At 43.7% G+C, this 14,236-nt stretch overlaps 1 protein-coding gene across 1 annotated transcript in view; it reads left to right on the top strand.

Annotated features, from left to right (window-relative positions):
- Positions 1 to 7,456: 7,456 nt before the first annotated feature.
- Positions 7,457 to 14,236, top strand: part of RAB27B (RAB27B, member RAS oncogene family) — a 124,125-nt gene continuing 117,345 nt past the window's right edge. The window contains exon 1 of the mRNA XM_040421048.1: positions 7,457 to 7,506. The gene's annotated coding sequence lies outside the window, so the exon portion shown is untranslated. The remainder of the gene's footprint in view (positions 7,507 to 14,236) is intronic.

Here is a 14,236-nt window from a genome sequence, read left to right as displayed (position 1 = left end):
CATGTCTTGTATTGAAAAACAGGAAAAAAAAAAGGTGTGGGGTAAAATTGAACCCCCCCCCCCACAATTCTGCCAAAGTTTTTGGGGTTTGGACATCACGGCGTTCACTGTGCGCTAAAAATGACATGACGTCCTTATGCTGTGGCTCAATACAATTGCGGCAATACCAACTTTTATAGTTTTTATTTTGTTTAATTACTTTTTTTTTTTTATCTGTGAAAAAATATCTAAATTTTCTTTACACAGCTTCCGAGCTGTCTTACATTTAGACCTTTTTCTACTCCTGAAACAGGCGTAGAAAATGGTAAATGAGACAGGTCTGCCGGCCCGTCCACTTCCCCGCCATGCCCACTTTTTTAGATCTTGTGTGAGAGCAACTAGCTGTTGCGCCGCAGTCTGCGCCTGAAATACTCCTAATATAGAAGAAATATTCAGCTTCATAAATGACCCCCACAGTGCAAATAGAAACCAATCGCCATTAAAAAGCACATACACATTATCCTTTACTTGCACTGTTTATCAGGGACACTATTGTTGTGGGGGCATTCTTCTGCTGCCATTTATGGGGGTGCCCTGCTGACACCGTTTATTACATCACTGCGTGGCCTGTACGTGTGTGTAGGGTTTACGTAGAAAAAAGCCTCAGCTGCCCAAAGCAGGCAGCGTCTCCCAATTTCCTCTCCTGACATGCGTGTTTTAGTAACTACTTCTTATAGTTCTGAGCTTGAAGCATCTATTCTTATGACTCTATGTTGTGCCGTTCTTTTATTATTCCTGCAAGAAGCTATGAATGAATTGCTAGCAGCTTGTACTGAAGGTACAGATGGACGTTACCAGTTGGGGGTATGTTCCCACACAGTCTGACACTGGCAGTGCTGATTATACTGAGTGAGACACACCAGCTACTGGTAACACCCAGTTGGACCTTTATTTACAGACTGCTGGCAATGTATTTGTAAACTTCTAGCAGGGATAATAGAGGAATGACACAACATAGAGTCATAAGAACAGATGGGGAAGTTCATAAAACAGACCTGTCTGGAGAAGGGACAGGTCCTCTTTAAAGGAGTATTCCAGCTTCAGCAAACCGATCTTATTCTTTGTATAATGTAATCTATTTTTTGTATTGATTCCTTATGATTCAAGATCTCTGCTTGCTGTCCTTCAATCCGAACCTTCATTGTTGTAATGGACACGTGAGCCGTGTACCTTTGCGTCCGTCACATGACCTGGACCTGTTTCTATCCATTGGAAGTAAATAGAGATGAGCGGAGCGAAGTTAACCTCGGACGCTTCCTCCGAAGTTGCTTCGTTCAAAACTTTTGGTTAATACTGTACGGAGATCGGTCTCTGTACAGTATTAAAATGTATGGACTCCGAGGAGCCAAAGTTAGTTATTCACAAAGTCGCGCGAGACTTCAAGCTTTTCCACTTCAAAAATCAATGACCGAAGTTATTCAATGAAGTCACGAATAACTAACTTCGGCTCATCGGAGCCCATACATTTTAATACTGTACAGAGACGGACCTCCGTACAGTATTAACCAGAAGTTTTGAACGAAGCGACTTTGGATGTAACATCCGAAGCTCGTTTTGAAGGTTTCTATTGATTGACAGCAAACAAAGATCTTGAAAACGCAGAAAGCGTATTAGAAAATTATCTAACTTTTTTTACGTGCTAAAAATATGTACTTGCTGAAAGTGGAATTCCCCTTTAATTGGTTCTAATCATGAGTAATTCGTTAGTTTGTAGCTGTTACCTCAGTAATTCTACTGTTTTAGCTTTGGAGAGATTTGGGAGAGTAATTTCTGCTCAATGAAGTTCAGATGTCAACAGCCTCTATATTCTGAGAATGGAGCAGAGCTGTGGACCGGTGAACCGTAAGAGGACTCCATGGAGAAGGATGTATGTGCTGTGACGGAGGAGGAGGAGGAGGCGGCAGGTAGAGGATGTATGTGCTGTGATGGAGGAGGAGGAGGCGGCAGGTAGAGGATGTATGTGCTGTAACAGAGGAGGAGGAGGAGGCGGCAGGTAGAGGATGTATGTGCTGTAACGGAGGAGGAGGAGGAGGCGGCAGGTAGAGGATGTATGTGCTGTGACGGAGGAGGAGGCGGCAGGTAGAGGATGTATGTGCTGTGACGGAGGAGGAGGCGGCAAGTAGAGGATGTATGTGCTGTAACGGAGGAGGAGGAGGAGGCGGCAGGTAGAGGATGTATGTGCTGTGACGGAGGAGGAGGCGGCAGGTAGAGGATGTATGTGCTGTGACGGAGGAGGAGGCGGCAAGTAGAGGATGTATGTGCTGTGACGGAGGAGCAGGCGGCAGGTAGAGGATGTATGTGCTGTGACGGAGGAGCAGGCGGCAGGTAGAGGATGTATGTGCTGTGACGGAGGAGGCAGCAGGTAGAGGATGTATGTGCTGTGACGGAGGAGGAGGAGGAGGCGGCAGGTAGAGGATGTATGTGCTGTGAAGGAGGAGGCAGCAGGTAGAGGATGTATGTGCTGTGACGGAGGAGGAGGAGGCGGCTGGTAGAGGATGTATGTGCTGTGACGGAGGAGGAGGCAGGTAGAGGATGTATGTGCTGTGACTGAGGAGGCGGCAGGTAGAGGATGTATGTGCTGTGACGGAGGAGGCGGCAGGTAGAGGATGTATGTGCTGTGACGGAGGAGGAGGAGGCGGCAGGTAGAGGATGTATGTGCTGTGACAGAGAAGGAGGAGGCGGCAGGTAGAGGATGTATGTGCTGTGAAGGAGGAGGAGGAGGCGGCATGTAGTCTGGTTACTCACTCCTATTACTTTCTCTATGGGAAATAGAACAGTGCGTCATGAATAATGTACGACGGGTTCTCGCCTTCATTTACTTTTTTTTTTACTTAATTACACTTTTATTTTTCCAGAAATCCTTGAAATGACTTTCTGATGATTCTGGAGAAAATTCACTTAAAAGTTTTAAATTTATTCTGATATAATACACGGTAGACGACGGGCCGTCTCCTATTTCCGCATTCACAAGGTTTCATCCTCTCTTCATGGAGATTCGGCTTAAATCTATGTAAATCTGTTAATATATGCAAGCTGCTCCAAGAAATCAGAATATATGGACAACCCAGTAATGAAGCCAAAATCTACTGTGCAAAGAACTGAAAAAGTCTAACTGACTGTCAGAGACAGATCTGTCAACAGCAGCAAGCTGATGGTTTTCATGTATCTGCAAACATAATGGTCATATATTGCACATACCTAATATTCCTTTCATTTAAATCAGGGATGCTCAACCTGCGGCCCTCCAGCTGTTGTAAAACTACAACTCCCATCATGCCCTGCTGTAAGCTGATAGGTGTAGGCTGTCTGGGCATGCTGGGAGTTGTAGTTTTGCAACAGCTGGAGGGCCGCAGGTTGGGCATCCCTGATTTAAAAGGAGCCTGTCAGCAGGAAATACACTGATAAAGCTGGGCAGTGCGGTGGCTCAGTGGTTAGCACTGGTGCCTTGCAGCGCTGGGGTCCTAGGATCAAATCCAACATCTGCACGGAGTTTGTATGTGCAGTACGCCAGTCCTGCAGGGTGAGCGAATGTGAGGTCATGGGGGTCAGTTAACAGACCGAGGGTTGCTCTTTTTACTCAGTTTGGCCTCAAGCACACGGTCGTGTTCCGCGGCCGAGAGCGGTCCATGGTAACCCGGCCGGGATTCCTGCTGACAGCAGGAGCACACGGCGTCATTGGTTGCGGAACACGGCCGTGTGCATGAGGCCTTTGTAGTATACCCTGGGCAGGCGTACAGCAGTGATGAAGAGGTTGGCACGTAGATCCTCTGGGGCACTCTCTGGATATAGGGACCAGGCCAGTTGATAGGTGAGGTGCCCTGGGTGTTGAAAGTTTAGCGTGCCTGTGGCAAGATCCCTTACAGCGTGCCTGTGGCAAGATCCCCTACAGTTCGTGACGCCAGTGCCGGTAACGGTGGCACACCGATTTGTTGGAGGAATAATTGAGGTACACACGATTATGGTGAACAGTTCAACGATATACAAGTTTCAGACAGTTCCATATGAAGTAGATTTGGTAACAGGCAGGCTTTACATAAATGGCAGGTAGAATCCTAGCAAGATAACTCGGAGGGAATAAACTCACAGATCAGGCTGTACTTTCTGCAGAATCCTGTCTGACTTTCTCCAAGGCCCGAATGCCTAATAGCTGGCTTTATCCTTGGGTAGGGAAACCTTCCTCTGGTATAAATCCACTTGCTGTACAATAAACCTCTGCCCTTCAGCTTTCTACTTGGCTGGACACAATTAGCACTGCTCTGTACTTTGCTTGATGCAGGATAACTTCAGGAGGAAACTTCTTCTCCTAAAAGCAGGTTAGGATCCTGGGCTATCTAGCTGCATGTTAGAAGCTGGACCTCAGCTCCTGCCTGGCTGAAGTCAATCTTTGCTTCTCCACACACCCCTCTCCTGGACTGGACCTGACTATATATACTAGGGGGTTCCCTAGCTCCCTCTACAGCTTGGGAAGAGAAACTACACCCCTAGCAGGCCTGGTACACAGGAATTTACATGAACATATGCATTACAATGCAATATAAAATACCATGACAATGTTCCACAGGAGGTTGAGAACAACATGACCCAATTGAGCCTTGAGTAGTGCCCACCCTTACGTAGTGGGACACTACATATGTTCTTCCCGCCCGTGTTTGTGTGGGTTTCCTGCCACACCCCAAAGACACATTGATGGGGAACTTACATGGTGACAGTGTGTAGTAGCATAAAGTCTGTAAAGTGCCGCAGAATAACGTGTAGGGACATATCCTGTTCATAGCCAGCTGTTAATAAGTTCCTTCATTTCCAGGAGGAATAGTAGAGGAATGGCACAACACAGAGATCTAGAATTGTTATTAGAATAAGACAGTGTTACATCTTAGTGTTTTACTAAAGATGTTGAATATTACTATATTTCCTATTGATACGTTTTCATATTCGTGATATAACATTGTACTGGAGCTGAATGCTGTAATTGTCGCGGCGCGTTGGTGTGAGCCATTGGCAGCACGTAATTATTAGTGACATTCCATTAAAACGCTCTCGGAAGTTCAAGCACATTTTATTTGCTTTTGCAGGCTTCCCGTGGATAGATTTGTCGGTGACCATTTAATCTCCCTTATAATTTACAAAAATAATAGTGACGATGTGATCATGAATTTTTCTGCATTCTCATTAGTAAAGCAGCAGTTTGTGCTTCAGAGCTGCCCTTCTCCCTGTACTCCCAGTCACTGATAAAATTTCACCCTTAAAGGGAACCTGTCACCGGGATTTTGTGTATAGAGCTGAGGACAGGGGTTGCTAGATGGCCGCTAGCACATCCGCAATACCCAGTCCCCATAGCTCTGTGTGCTTTTATTGTGTAAAAAAAAAAAACTGATTTGATACATATGCAAATTAACCTGAGATGAGTCCTGTCCCTGAGATGAGTCACGTACAGGACTCATCTCAGGTTAATTTGCATATGTATCAAATAGTTTTTTTTACACAATAAAAGCACACAGAGCTATGGGGACGGATTGCGGATGTGCTAGCGGCCATCTAGCAACCCATGTCCTCAGCTCTATACACAAAATCCCGGTGACAGGTTCCCTTTAAAAGGTTTCTCCGGATTACAGATATTGTTGACCTGTCCTCAGGATAGTTCATCAATATCACATTGGTGGGGGTACAACACCTGGCACCCCCGCCGATCAGCCGAAACTATGCAGTGTACGGAGTGGAGTCAGTAGGCGCTGTACACTGTGCAGTGACCCAGACTAAGGCGACGCTCGCCTCTCCGTTGTGAACTCCAGCAGGAGAAATGTGAACGTAGCCTAATATTTTTGTGGCAGATACTGACAATTTTTTAGATTCAGTTTTCTATCATATTAAAAGTAGTCGGTCGCTTCTAGTTCCATAAAGAATTGATTTTGCATTATGGGATGGATTGCCAATTTCTTATGGTTCATAATGTAGTGAATTGGTGTAAGGGAGGAGAGGTCACTGCCTTACTGTATCTTGGACGGATCATTATTTAAAGGGCATCTGTCAGCAGATTAGTCCCTATGACACTGGCTGACCTGTTACATGTGCGCTTGGCAGCTGAAGGCGTCTGTGTTGGCGCCGTGTTCATATGTGCCCGCATTGCTGAGAAAAATATATGCAAATGAGCCTCTAGGAGCAATGGGGGCGTTGCCGTTACACTTGGAGGCTCTGCTCTCTCTGCACTTCGATAGCACCAGGTATGCTCACTTTTCACTGCCTGGCCTTGTCAACTAGAGATGAGCGAATCAAATCCCACGAAGTGGAATTCGATCTGAATTTCAGGATAAATTCGATTCAAAGCCGAATTTCCTCGTGCTTCGCGTATGCGAATCGATTTAACCTGAAATAGTATAAAAAACTAAAAAATTCATTCTTGCCTCCTCCATTTGCTCATGTATGAACGTGGCATCTGAGGGGTACAATGACGGGGGGGCGGCGCTATCGAAGCTCCCGGTCATTGCCTCCACTACTTAGAAAAAAATGAAGTAATTCGTCACAAAGCGATTTTTTTTTGTGTAAAAATTAACGACTCGGCCGAATCGAACTTTCAAAAAATTTGCTCATCTCTAACTGTCAACCAAAGTGCAGAGGGCGCGGCAGTTGCAGAGAGAGCAGAGCCTCTAGGTGTAATGGTAACGCCCCCGTTGCTCCTAGAGGCTCATTTGCATATATTACAACCTCGGGTTGCGGGCACATAGGAACATGGGACCAACACAGATGCCTTCAGCTGCCAAGCGCACATGTAACAGGTCAGCCAGTGTCATAGGTACAAAACTGCTGACAGATGCCCTTTAACTTGCTCCGTACACACCCAAAGCTGCAAATAAATTATGTTTGTTTCCCAACACCAACATATAACATTGCTGCCTAATTTGTAGCACTTTGTAATATTTTGGCACTGTAGAAATAGATTATTACAGAATAAATCAATATAAAGTATGTATGATTCCTGAGACCCTCCAAAATGACTAGAACAGGGGGGCAGCAGCAATAGCTGGAGTACTGTAGGCCTTCAGGACCCTGAACAATCAGCTGGTTGAATGACTGCAGTACCTGGCACAGACCCATTCAAGTGAATAGGGACGAGCAGGCGCTGCCCCCTGGTATGGGCTTTGCAATGCCGGGTACAGCAGTGGAGGGGCAGTGGCACACCAGGGAGGGTCGATGCAGCAGCCCATCATTGTACAGTTCCAGAAAACCCCTTTATCTCTGACTATAGGATCTCTAAGCTCCCTGCTGGTTCAGTGTCTGCAGCGGAGAGTGTTTGCTGCGCTGCAGATGTAGTGTTCACACCAAGCACTATACAATAATAGAAGAAAAACCGTGCGAGCAGATAATAGTGATTTGCCACTGCCGGCGTGCATCTGATTGTGTAACATTTTTGCTTTCACAGATTTCCGGAGGGTCTGAGCTGTGTGTCCTTTGCTACGAGGTGAAACTTTCAAGGTAAATCAAGTGTTATAAATAACAATCGCTTGTCAGCCTCTGACGAACACGAAGGCAACGCCGTTGAAGAAAGCGGCAGTGAGACGTTCACATCTGGTGAAATATGTCCATGAAAAGGTTGTGGCCGGAGCAGCAATCCTGATGCAGCTTTGTGGCATAACTGGAAGCTCTTGGGCCCCAATGCTAAATCTTATATGGCACCAGGGCCAAAGGGTGTAACTGCTAACTCTCTTCCCCCTAAACGAATACCGCTATAAGAATTCACTTAGGGTACTTTCACACTTGCGGCAGAGGATTCCGGCAGGCAGTTCCGTCGCCGGAACTGCCTGCCGGATCCGGCAATCCGGACGCAAAGGGATGGCATTTGTCAGACCTGATCCGGATCTGTCTGACAAATGTATTAAAAATACCGGATCCGTCTCTCCGGTGTCATCTGGAAAAACGGATCCGGTATTTATTTTTTTGCATTTTTAAAGGTCCGGAAGACCGGTTCCGTTTTGCCAGAACACTTAATGCCGGATCCGGCTCTAATACACTTCAATGTAAATTAATGCCGGATCCGGCATTCCGGCAAGTGTTCAGGATTTTTAGCCGGAGAGAAAACTGTAGCATGCTGCGGTATTTTATCTGGCCAAAAAATGTAAGAGGGACTGAACTGATTCATTCGCCGAGCTAATGGAGAAATCTTGGCGCGGTGCTCAGACATGTCCTCCACAGTAGGATATGTTGGCTAATCTCACAATTTTACATCAGTATGGGGGTTTAGTAAGACCGCAGAGTGCACCTGTCTTTCTATAAGTTATTGTTATCTAATTAGGAAAATGGACAGTAATACTACCATAAAACTGTCCCCGATACCCCTGCCACATAGTGTCTAAAAAACACCATACATTGCCAAATAACATTAACACACTGTAATACTGCCATGTAGTGCCCGCCAAAACACTTAGGGCCCTTTCACACGGGCTTTGCGGGAACATGCGTGGTTTTTCCACGCGAGTGCAAAACATTATAATGCGTTTTGCACTCGCATAAGAAAAATCACGCATGTTTGGTGTTCTGTAGATTGTATTATTTTCCCTTATAACATGGTTATAAGGGAAAATAATAGCATTCTGAATACAGAATGCATAGTGCAATAGGGCTGGAGGGGTTAAAAAAAAATAAAAAATTATTTAACTCACCTTAATCCACTTGCTCGCGCAGCCCGGCATCTCTTCTGTCTCCTTCTTTGCTGTGTGGAGGAAAAGGACCTGTGGTGACGTCACTCCGGTCATGACATGGTCCGTCACATGATCCATCACCATGGTAAAAGATCATGTGACGGACCATGTGATGACCGGAGTGACGTCACCACAGGTCCTTTTCCTGCAATCAGCAAAGGAGGAGACAGAAGAGATGCCGGGCTGCGCGAGCAAGTGGATTAAGGTGAGTTTAATAATTTTTGATTTTTTTTTTAACCCCTCCAGCGCTAGTTTACTATGCATTCTGTATTCAGAATGCTATTATTTTCCCTTATAACCATGTTATAAGGGAAAATAATAATGATCTGGTCCCCATCCCGATCATCTCCTAGCAACCGTGCGTGAAAATCGCACCGCATTCGCACTTGCTTGCGGATGCTTGCGATTTTCACGCAACCCCATTCATTTCTATGGGGCCTGCGTTACGTGAAAAACGCACAAAAAGGAGCATGCTGCGATTTTCACGCAACGCACAAGTGATGCGTGAAAACCACCGCTCGTGTGCACAGCCCCATAGAAATGAATGGGTCGGGATTCAGTGCGGGTGCAATGCGTTCAACTCGCGCATCGCATCCGCGCGGAATACTCGCCCGTGTGAAAGGAGCCTTAATGGTGTCATACAGCACCAACATTAACATGCTCTGTAGTTTTAACATTAACACTTTATGATCTGAAGCCTTGCTGTAAGTTTAGTTACTCCTCTTCATCCTGCCACATGTGTAGTGATTGCCATGTTACTATGATTTTTGATCCCACCATGCACCTGCAAAATTGCGGTATTTCTACGACCAGGCAGGGGTTGGGCACTTAGGTGCCATGGGTCAGTCACGCTGTATTATCACAATGCACGTTAAAAAAAGAGTTTAATGTCAGGCAGAAGCGGAGTAATGTGATTAGTCCTGTGACTGCACAGATGCCCTCAGGTTGGGAAACATGTTAAACTTGACAGGCTCTGGAGTACGAGGCACATGACACGCCAGGGTCTGACCGGAGGAGATGCAAGAGGCAGAAAAGTCTCTTCACATGACCCCGGCTTTTCTCTATTATTCGGATTAAACTGTTCACATCAAATTTGCTGTCTGCCTTAATCTATCACTACACGGAGTCATTAGAAGACCATGGCTGGTGCTTTATGGGGTTAATAAAGCGTGACATCACTGTAAAGCAATGCACTTTGAGCGGACTGTAAGATTATGGCATATGACTTACCTGAACTGCCTGCTGAATACCAAGAAACATATCCCGCTGCAGCCTGAAAAAAGTGACCTTATGCAATGCAAGCCACAGAATCGGAGCCGTATACTGGTTTATTGACCCCTTGAAGACCCTAGGATTTTCCGTCTTTGCGCTTTCATTTTTTACTCCCTGCCTTACGAGAGCTATAACATTTTTAATTTTCCGTTCACAAGTTGAACTTTCTAATGGCAACATTTAATATTGCATACAACGCAGTGGGAAGCTGGAAAAAATTCCAAATGGGGTGAAACTGGGGAAAAAAAACACACAAAAGCAATTCTGTCATAGTTTTATGGACTTTGTATTTACAGCGTTCCCTATGCAGTAAAACCGACCTATTCCTATTCCCTTCATCCTCTGGGTCAGTAGAATTACAGCGATACTACATTTGTTTTTCTTATGTCTTATAAAAAAATAAAAACTTGAAGAATATTTTCTTTTTCTTTTCATCACCATAACTTTTTTGTATTTATGCCTACGGAAATGTGTGGGGACTCATTTTTTTGGTGATCTGTAGTTTTCAGTCATACCGTGGCATTTGTTTGAATTTTTGATCACTCTTTATTAAATTTTTTGGAGGAGGGGAGGTGATGAAAAAACAGTGAATTGGCCATTTTGATGGGTTTTTTTTCTGTTACGGCATTCACCGTACGGAATTTACATTTTGATATTACAAGCATTTTAGGATGCGGCCGTGCAAATTATCTTTGTTTTTATTGCTTATGTATTTTTATTATGGGGAAAAGGGAGTGATTTAGATTATTATTATTTTTTTTACTTTGATTGTTACATCACTTGTCCCATAGACTGCAATCAATTAACACTGCAGCCTGAGGGAGTTGCTCTATGTTCCTTTTGAGCCATGCCGCCTGCAGGCTTCCATAGGAATTACTGCTGTGATAGCCTCGGTCCCTCTGAAGGATCCGAGGCTCTCACAAGGAATGAACGGCTGCACCGATCACTTCGCGGGGGAGCCGTTTGGGTGCCTGGAGCATAGTGCTGCTGGGGAAAGCTGCCTCAGATGCCGTGGTCACAATTGACCTTCGCATCTGAGGGGTTAAATGTCTGTGACTGGTGTTATTGCTGATCACAGACATTAGCCTCAGGTGTCTGCTGTCTGAGACAGCAGGAATCCAGCAGCTATGGTGCCCTCTCTGCTCTGGAGCTGGTGACTTCTATAAAGACCTGACTTCAGGGGGCTACAGTAGAGTCCTCAAACACAAGACATTTGCCTTAAACATTAGCCTTAAAGGCCTTTTAGCCTGACCCAGTCTCTACCTCTCTGCGTTGGGGATGTGTCCCCTATGCATCACATGACCTATTGACATGACACATGCGGGGGGGGCACATCACCGCTACGGCCAGTAGTTGGCCACAGTGGCAAAGGCACACATGACCCCATCAAACCTTCAGACTACAAGCGGGACCGGAGTGCATCAGTGGCAACAAGGGATTAATTGAGCCATAGCCCAGTGGTGGGGAGCAGGTTAAGTTTGCTTCCCTCCACAAGCCCAGAGAGGTAGGGTGATCAGGCCAAACAGGCCCCCGAAGCTAGACAACCCCTATAAAGGGTTTCAGGGTAATAGTTATCATCCATCCACTGGATAGATGGTAAGTGATAAATGAATTATCTCCCCAACAGATTGTCAGAACAGTAGACTCCAGTCCAGTGGTCCCCTGGTGCAAGACCATGGCTAGGAGGTGTTTGGATGGAGTGGTGGTCAAGCATGTGCCCTATGGTACTGGCAAATATGGACAAGCTCTTTTGCCATGATTCCTCTCCTGATGATCGATGGTGGTCCAAGAGGCCGGAACTCCATGATCTATCTAGTATTAATCACCTACCTAGTGGATACAGTACGTGATACATGTTTCATCTGCAAAGCCGCTTCAATAGGCGTCCATATAAACTCTATTCCCTAGCCTCCGTAGATACCCTATTGAATCAGTCCGTTGGTCGTCGAGGTAATCACATTCGACTAAGAATATTCCATCACCTTTTGGCAATGGGATTGTTTTTATGTAGCAGATGGAAGAATGAGATTTGTCAGGCAGGAAGAGGTAAAGCCTACGAAGGTGACTGGTTTCCTACGTTGCGGAGAGCATTTAGGAATATTTAATAGGAAACTGGCAGCTCAATCTGAATAATTGAGAATGCGTGGATAACGACGGCGATGACAGAATTCATGACATCTTCATTTCCAGGAAAATGTGTTTTCGTAGTAGGAGACAAATTACCTTGTTCTTTTTTATTGTATTTTACATTATATTATGACTTGTTTATTATTGTCATGTACAAGGTTTTGAGTCCTTTTGTATTACAAAAAACTTTGGTCGGTAAAGGGGCGCAGTGGTCTTCGTTGCATCTAGACCCTGGTCCTTCAGGAGACCTAAAGATCCCCTCAGTCACATTAGAAAACGCCAAAAACTGTGGTGTTATGTAAACTATTTATGCCACTGCTATTTGTACATTGTATGGCAGTAGTATTTGGGCAAAGTATGACACAATTTGTTTGGCAATGAATAATATATGTCACCATAGAGTAATTATTGGAGAACTGTATGGCGGTGTTATTTAAAGATGCTATGGCTGTATTATTTGGGCACGCTTGATTGTGTTATTCTAGCACTGTATAGGCATCTTATTGAGGCATGTTATTAAAGCACGTTGATTTCCCATGAAAGCAATGTTAAATTTGGATTACTATACAAGTATGCTTAGCAAATTTTTTCTTTTGTTTCTTAATGACTTGTAAGTCGTCTTCTAATGTTTGTGTTTTATTTTTTTCCTTTCCTGTTGACGGTAAATTAATAAAACAAAATTAGAATTTCCCTCAGTCCGTATAGTTCATACAACACTAGATCTGTAATGAAATGGGATTTATCATTCCCTCAGGAGATGGCGAATACTCAATAGTAAAATAAAGTACACACTTAAATGTCACTGGACAGTGCCCTGAAAATAGTGGAATATGACAGCGTCTTATAAAGCATGGTTCTTTACATGGAATTTGATTAAAGGCATTATTGTACTAGTCAGATTATTGTACATAGCAGTATTATAGTAGTTATATTCTTGTACATAGGAGCAGTATTACAGTAGTTATATTCTTGTACATAGGAGCAGTATTATAGTAGTTATATTCTTGTACATAGGAGGCAGTATTATAGTAGTTATATTCCTGTACATAGGAGCAGTATTATAGTAGTTATATTCTTGTACATAGGAGAAGTATTATAGTAGTTATATTCTTGTACATAGGAGCAGTATTATAGTAGTTATATTCTTGTACATAGGAACAGTATTATAGTAGTTATATTCTTGTACATAGGAGGCAGTATTATAGTAGTTATATTCTTGTACATAAGAGCAGTATTATAGTAGTTATATTCTTGTACATAGGAGGCAGTATTATAGTAGTTATATTCTTGTACATAAGAGCAGTATTATAGTAGTTATATTCTTGTACATAGGAGCAGTATTATTATAGTTACAGTATATTCTTGTACATAGGAGGCAGTATTATAGTAGTTATATTCTTGTACATAGGAGGCAGTATTATAGTAGTTATATTCTTGTACATAAGAGCAGTATTATAGTAGTTATTCTTGTACATAGGGGCAGTATTATAGTAGTTATATTCTTGTACATAGGAGCAGTATTATAGTAGTTATATTCTTGTACATAGGAGGCAGTATTATAGTAGTTATATTCTTTGAAAATTCTCTTTTTATTGAAAAGTATATTGAAAATACATACTACAACATTATGCAGTGACATATACAAAGTGGTTGATATCGTACATTGCTTGAGTATACATAACAGCTTGAAGGACTGTAGATATGGACCTAAACAGAATTCCGTATATAAATAACAGGACAATACTAATTTCCCATTTTTCACATATAGACAGAATAATCCTATCCCATTATACAAGTATTATGCAAAGGTTACAGATGCATCTTACCAGTATATAAAGGTCTTGTAGTATGACTGGTGAACATAATGACGCAGAAATAGAGGAAAAAGGGGAGGGGAAGGATATGGGGATAGGGACAAGGAATAGGAGGGAGGGAAGGATAAAGAGGAATAACCAAAAACAACAATCCATCCATGACACTCGTTCGTATGCAGCATATTAGATATCTAAAGTGCATATTGAATGTATTCATATTCACAGGTATTATTTTGTCAGTGACTCAGACATGGTCTAGAACGCGTACCATTAATGCGCATATATACCCTCTGC

Source organism: Bufo bufo, chromosome 2, assembly GCF_905171765.1.
Source record: "Bufo bufo chromosome 2, aBufBuf1.1, whole genome shotgun sequence".
Taxonomy (NCBI): domain Eukaryota; kingdom Metazoa; phylum Chordata; class Amphibia; order Anura; family Bufonidae; genus Bufo; species Bufo bufo.
Note: the sequence above shows the minus strand (reverse complement) of the source record. Positions and strands in the feature narration are given on the sequence as shown.